Source organism: Neltuma alba, unplaced genomic scaffold (genome assembly GCF_004799145.2).
Source record: "Neltuma alba isolate B1F8T4 unplaced genomic scaffold, ASM479914v2 tig00012402_pilon, whole genome shotgun sequence".
Taxonomy (NCBI): Eukaryota; Viridiplantae; Streptophyta; class Magnoliopsida; order Fabales; family Fabaceae; genus Neltuma; species Neltuma alba.
In genome coordinates, this window is record NW_021636895.1 from 1 (window position 1) to 7,658 (window position 7,658).

The following is a 7,658-nucleotide window of genomic DNA, read 5'->3' on the forward strand; positions in this document are numbered from 1 at the left end:
TTTTAAAAAAAAATAAATCTAAAAAATAAAATAGAAAAGGAGACTTATGTGTAAAAATAAATTAAAAGTCAAACAACTCTTATATTAATTATTATAAATTGATATTCGTCTTCCGTTCTCGCCTTGCAGTTTTTGCAAGTTCAGCTTGATGCCAATATAGTACTGTTCTCCAATCACTTTCTTATTCTTTCCACAATACTACGGAAGATATTAGCCGTTTCTGCAAATGGGCCTTCCTTCTTCTTCAATCAACTTACAGATCACGGGAATCACAAGTCTGAACCATTTTTTCTCTTCTTTTCGACTTTGTTCAAGAAAAGCGTTCTTCTTTTTGAGGGAACTGCTTCAAAATGGGGCATTCGCTTCAAATTCAAATAAATTAAAAGTAACTTGGAAAAGAAAAACTGGGGACCGTTGCTTTTTGGCTACCGTTGTCTTCGAATTTTAAATTTCGGTTTCTTCATGCTTTATTCTTACTCCTTTACTGCGTTTTTCAGTCAATCATTTTGCGTCTCAATCTAAATACTACAAGCTTCTTTGCTTGCTTTTCGCTTTTCCATTTCCAGAAGCATAGAAAATTCAAAGCTTTAACTCCCCCCCCCCCCCCCCACTTTTACTCTTTATCCCATCCTATTCGGAATTTAAGTTAAATGTTCGTTGTACGTTTAAATAGTCCCACCTAATTATATGTCTCAGGGTGATCATACAGTTCTCAAATTGAGAGCCCACTAACCCCAATTTGACTCAAACTCTAATGATTACTATGTGCAGGGTTTTGAGGATTTCACCATTACGTTCTTGAGCTGAGATGGCAAAATCATCAATCCATGATGAAAATCATGATGTGGGCTATAGGCCCTCGGTTTATTCTGTGGATCACAATGATCACTTAAGCAGAGAAACTCCTGAAAACTCCCCACTGAGTGGTGATTCTCTCGCATACTTTCCAAGTGACTCTGAGACTTCAAACTTCTCAGAGCCTGACTATGGCTATTCCAGTGAACCTTTGCCTTCTCGGTGGCCAGCGTCTAAACCCCGAGCTAATCTAGCTGGTGTTTCTGGGCTACCAGTGAAGCAGCAAAGGAATTCATTAAGTGATAAACTTGATGATGACCAAGATCTCTTATCTTCAGGTGGGTTGCACATATTGCAGTTTAGGTGTTGGTAAATTTCCCTTTTCTTGATAAGCAGCATCTGATGTTGGTTTTCTTGATTGTGTGAACATCGTCAGAGCTTGAAATGATGAAGGAGAGATTTTCAAAGCTTTTGCTTGGGGAAGACATGTCTGGTAGTGGAAAGGCGTCTGTACTGCAGTAACCATCTCAAATTCCATCATCACAACCTCTATGGTAATTCTTTCAAAGCAGCAATAGCATATTGATTTTACGGAATTCAAGAAAAATTTATGGTTTAGCCACATGAATTTAAAATTGTGAACAGTTCCATTGTTGGAAACGTGCTTCTGTTATAGCTTAAACATTGGACAAACTGATTCTGGACCAAAACATGAAGTTTAAAGTGTATTTTACTGTTAATTCAATGTCATTAACATATTTGAATTGGGGAATTTTACTTTACAGCCACTGTATTTGGACAAAATTTGAAGTTGGAGCCTCTGAAGCCTGAGAAGAAGGTTATGTGGAGAAAGAGAAATGAATTGCCTTCTGTCACTCTGCGATTACATAGTAGAATTTGCCCCAACTGCACAATACTTGGCAGATGGAACAGTCGTGGAGGTAAGGTTCCGTAAACATAGCTACAATATTTAAGAATGTTATATAGATTCTCGGATAGACCTAGCCAACAAAAGATAAATAGATAAAACAAATAAAAAATCATGAAGACATTTAAAACATGTTGGAGAAGAGTACCAGAAGTATACCTGACATGTTATGTATTTCCCTATGATCAGCTTGATGTACCCATCTTTAATACACAGTCTAAGAATTTTCATGATGATGATTAGAATCTTTTTGTATCTAATATATTGGTAGTGATGTATCTCAGATGATGACAGCAGACCAAGATCAGATATTTATATCAACCTCCCAGCTCTGCGGAAGCTTGATGCGATGCTCATTGTAAGACAAAACTCACTCTTAGTGCTTCTAGTTTATGAAAACCCTGTTTCACTCCATTGACCTCATGGCTCATATACATAATATTTTTATGACAGGAAATCTTAGATGGTTTCTATGATTCTGAATTCTGGTATGTGGAGCAAGGGAGCCTATCAGGGGACTCGACTCGTTCGCGTGCCAGCTCATTTCGAAGGATTGTTCAGAGAAAAGATGAGAAATGGTGGTTACCAGTTCCTTGTGTTCTCCCCGGTGGCCTATCTGATAAGTCAAGGAAGCACTTGAGAGAGAAAAGGGATTGTGCTAACCAAGTCCATAAAGCTGCCATGGCAATAAACAATAGCATTATCGCAGAGATGGATATCCCAGAAACATACATGGCAGGTCTTCCCAAGGTTAGGCCTCATTGATGATTCAGTCGTTGCAATTTCTTGTTCTGTTAGTCATGGTTCAAAATATTATCAAAATGAGTTTGTATATTTCTTTCTGTTGAGCAATTATTCAGCAGATTTCATCAAATTTGATGTCACTCAGTAAATGGTTTGGGATTTGTTATTCAATTCCAGTAGGCAGTAACTTCTTTCCTGACTTACATGCTCATTGTGACAAGCTTCTATTGGCTTCTTGAACCAATTTATGAATTATGACAGATAACTTATTTTAGTGCAAGAATTCTTTGGTAAGCTAATGAGAACACTAAATCATGTTAAGTCGATAGAATGCATTTAGTTTTCTCTTAATTTCTGACTTCGTCTTCATTTGGCATGTATTTTTCTTCCGAAAATTGATGCGTTCAGAGTGGAAGAACAAGTTTGAGAGATTCGATGTATCGCTTTATGTGCATTCCAGACAAATTCTCCCCTGAGCACCTTCTTAATCATCTCAAGATAAGTTCTGAGCACGAAGCATTGGAGCTGGTGGACAGAGTTGAAGCTTCAATGTATGCATGGAGACGTAAAGCTTGCCTTAGCCATTCCAAATCATCATGGAGCAAAGTGAAAGAACTCATGTCTGAATCTGACCGGATTGACAAAAACTACATGTTAGCTGAGAGAGCTGAGACTTATTATTTTGCTTGAAGCAAAGATATCCTGAACTTTCTCAGACTTCCTTGGACATATGCAAGATTCAGTACAACCGAGTAAGTTTTATCAGTTATCTGTAGATTCATATCCTGAACATTCTATAGCACTCTTTGATCAAATACTGTGAATCTAAAGGTTGAATACTTCAACTAGTGACAGGAAGTTTGATGCCCCATTTAGAAATTTTTCAGTAAGAACAAAAATTATGTTGCGCAGGATGTAGGGAAAGCAATACTGGAGGGCTACTCAAGAGTGTTAGAAGGTCTAGCATTCAACATTGTGGCTTGGATTGAAGATGTTCTTCGTGAAGATAAGGCAATGAGGAAGCAAGGTACATAGAAATTCTATTTTTCTGGTTAATTGTAAACTTCAAGAATGCAGAGAGTTTTGGATGATGATGATGATATGAAAAGCTTCTCACTTTCATTTGTATGATGAAGCCTAAATTTTAGCACTCAGTAGAAGGATTTAAGCCATATTTATATCAACTTTTTGTTGATCATCTGAAATGTTTGGTGATACTACATATTAGCATGTGGGCTGCATATCGAGTTTTTATTTATTGTTGTTAACAAAAAAAACCTTTTCTGGATTCACAAACAGTGACTCTATGTTAATCAATGTATGTAGTCCAAAGTTGAAACTTCAAGGAGTTGACCATGTGAGAAGAAAGCATGTGATCTATAATTAGATATGATATTAATATGAAATTATAAATTCTTACTATTTTCCTTTTTAATTCCAGTCCTCTTTTTAATTAAAAAATATGCACAATTTTTTCAAACTATAATATGACTAAAATGCTCTCAAATGCGGGTTTTTATTGTTAAATATAAACGACAAAAGATATGTTGAGTTTTTTTTTTCAATATTGAAGAGTTTTTGTGGATAACTATAAATTAAATTTATTACAAGCTTTCATAATTGATTTTTCCCCTAAAAGTTAAGAAACGCATACTTCTATTCATTTGAAGTTGAAATGAAATGAATTATCTATGTGTAACGTAAATAAAACTCTAATAACAGTGTTATTAATAAACCGTATACAATCGTACAATGATATAATATGTTAAGTTATATAGTAACAAAAGATTAATTTTCTTAGTCACTTATGTTGACTTGTGCTTAAATATGAGGCTGCGTACGCTTAGTAGAAAATATAATGATTAATAATTGCAAGAGTGTATTTATATTTAATATGCGTGCGGTGAATAGGATTGCCTCCTGTAAGTTAATAGATTACATGTGCTTTAAAAAATAAATAAATAATGAGGACGAGATATGTGGCAAAAAGAAAAAAAAGCTTCCAAAATCTATGGGTTTGAAAAACATCAAATTGATGGATGATTATTAGCGAGACATGCAAGCAGTGAGAATTCAAATCGGCTAATGCTGGGATATTTTTTTTTTCTACGATAAAATATTTTGACCAGCATGGCAATATACAGTCATATTTATGACATTTGACCACCAAAAATTGCCTTTAATACTTTATTCAGCTATTAAAAAGGGAAGAGCCGGTTGCATTGATGGAGTCTTGTTCAAAATCCGATATAGTATATTATTTATTTACATTTAAATGTTTAATAATGTTGTACTGCAAATATGAAGTGCAGGATATTTTTTAAGATTTGATGAGGGTATTTTTGGAAAACAGTGCTATTTTTTAACTATTACTACTTAACTAAATTTCTTATTTTTTCTAAATTAGTCAATTGAGTCTTATAATCAGAACCAGAGATAGTACTACCTCTTGTCTAATTATAAGAGCAAATTGACTAATTTGAGGACATTAAGGAAATAGGTTGAGCTAGTTATTTGTCCTAAATAGATGTTGTCTTTTTTAAAATATCTATACTAATCAAGTATATTAACTAAAACTATAACTATTAGAAGGATTATCTTGGAAAAACTTGAGTAAATATAAAAGACAAAATGGATTGGATCTTATATTTAGGATCAAAATAAAAGTCAAATAAGATGTTATATTAAGGACCAGACATAGTATATGCTAACTTCATATTTGTCTTGAATTTATTTAAATTTTCTCTTCAAGTTGCACGTACTGAGTACTCATTTCAAACCTTGAATTATATTTTGTGGTCGATATCCTTACAAGCACTCACGAGTAGGGAGACTGGGGGACTATTTATTGTTATAATGATGTTTTATAGAAAAGTTTTTCTTATTGCTTGAAATTAAAAATTATTGCTATGATTTTTTCCAGAAAAAATTAATGATATGATGTTATCTTAAGAATAAAAATTGTTTTTATCTTTCACTTAAAATATTCATTTATTAATGGATTATAACATTCTTGTATTTAACATATACTAAATAAACTGGTTGGATTATAACCCTTGATAGGTTAATATAAGGAAGGGTGAATAAAACTGAATCGTAATGGACCACTAAATCAAACTAAATGCATTTTTAATTTTTTGATTTAAATTATTTTTGGATTTGCTTTAGTTTTTATTTTTCTTAATGTGGTGTTCGACAATAAAAGAATAATTTGGTTTCAAACCCAAAAACTGAAATACTATCTTCGGTCCTAATTATAAGAGTTAGTTGACTAATTTGAGGAGATTAAGGAAAGAAATTAAGTTAGTTATTTGTAATAAATATATGTTATTTTTCCTAAAATATTCTTACTAATTAAGTGTATTGGTTAGAGCTATCATTGTTAGAATAACTACCTTGAAAAAAATACATATGTATGAAAGACAAAATAGATTGAAGTCTTATATTTAAGATCAAAATAAAAGTTAAACAAGATCTTATATTAAAACCGGAGTAGTATATGAGTGTATATAATATTTAATATTTTTGTCAACGTATGTAATGTTTTATATATTATGAAACTAAGTTGGCAATATCTTAACAGGCCCAAGTATGTCTGGTTAAGACAAAAATACGGCCAAGTGTACTTCTAAACCCAACCCAATATATCTTAAACTTTAAGGTTGCTTTTGATAGCAAGCATTAAAAATTAGAAATTAAAATTGAGATTAAGAAAATCTATTAAAAGAGTGTTTAACATAAGAAATTATTTGTTATATGGAATGAGCAAAACTCATATGTGTGATTGAGGAATACCATGAGAAGAAGTGATATCCCTTAATCCCATCTTTATAATCTTTATAAGTTTACCTAATCGTATGTAACAAACAATTATTTATACTAAATAAAATAAATTTTTTAATTACAATGTTTTGTACCAAACCCACCTAGCTTTTGTCTCTCAATGTTAGTATCGGCCCAGCAGAATGCTTTTGCCGTTGGTGTTCTTTCTGATCTCTATGCATTTCACCGCTCCACCATAAATTCTCTCTGCCCCTACCCTACTCCAACTTGGTAGTTTCCACCGCCTATCCAGGATTGAGCCCTGGGATTTGACGACGAACTTAAAAAGCCACCTATGGACGTTGTACGTCCAATCATTTCGGATAACACTTGCATCCTCTGTCTTATCGCGGTTGTTGGCACAGAGTTAGCCGATGCTTATTTCCCAGATACCGTCATTCCTTTCCACACCCAAAACTCACACGCCGCATCCTCTGCCTCACCACCTCACAATTCCAGAAACACTCCCATGTCTTTGTCTTGTAGATTAATCTCAAGTGCCATCAGCTAGCTATCTCCCTCACACTCTTTTACTCTTCCTTACTATCAGGGTATCGCCTCCCCCTCTCTGCCCACATTGATTCTTTTGTCCGTCTTTGCGGTGTCTCTAATTATTGCTTCTTCTCCACTTCATCTCCACATTGATGCTTTGTTCTTCTTCTCTGCAGTCTTTGTGCTGTTTGTGCTCACTACGGCGTTGTGCTTACTGCTTCATCTACCTCACACTTGGGATCTCACAGCAAGTTTAAACAGGAAAAAAAGCTAACAATGCATTAATCGATTGTTAAGCCAACCGAACCAATTTCCTATTTTGTTTGTGATGAAACTCAGTAGCAAACTTTATTCTAATGTACGTGATCCTAAATATAAATATAAAATCACTACAAACTAAATTGTACCACAATTCCGATCCTAATTATAAAATTTTATTTGTAATTTATAAACGAGATCTTATATATAGGATTAAAATTTAAGATTGAAGTAGTATCGTGATATCATCAAAACCTTTAAATCCAATGATTAAATGCTCAAGATTGTGAGTCCAACTTTTTATTTTAAATATAAAGGATATAATAAATATGTGAATTTCTCCCTAATATGACCAAAAAGTATGAAGGCACATCTATGAATATAAAAAAATATTTATTATAATTATTTTATTTTAATGAATTAATTTGCGTTTTAAATATTTTTAATTAAAACAAATTAATTTATGAGAACATTTAAAATTATTTTTTAAAAAAATTGGTCAGTTAGTTGCCGCGGCTCTCTTGTAAAATATTTTTTAAAATATAATTTATTTTAAAAATTCATTGTATTTATAAATCATGAATCATATAATTTACTATTAATTGGGATTTTTTAATTT

The 7,658-nt window shown here is 32.9% G+C and overlaps 1 pseudogene; it reads left to right on the forward strand.

The window, feature by feature from the left end:
- The first annotated feature begins 787 nt into the window (after positions 1-787).
- LOC114726789 (rop guanine nucleotide exchange factor 2-like) lies at positions 788-3,665 on the forward strand (annotated as a pseudogene).
- Positions 3,666-7,658: the final 3,993 nt, after the last annotated feature.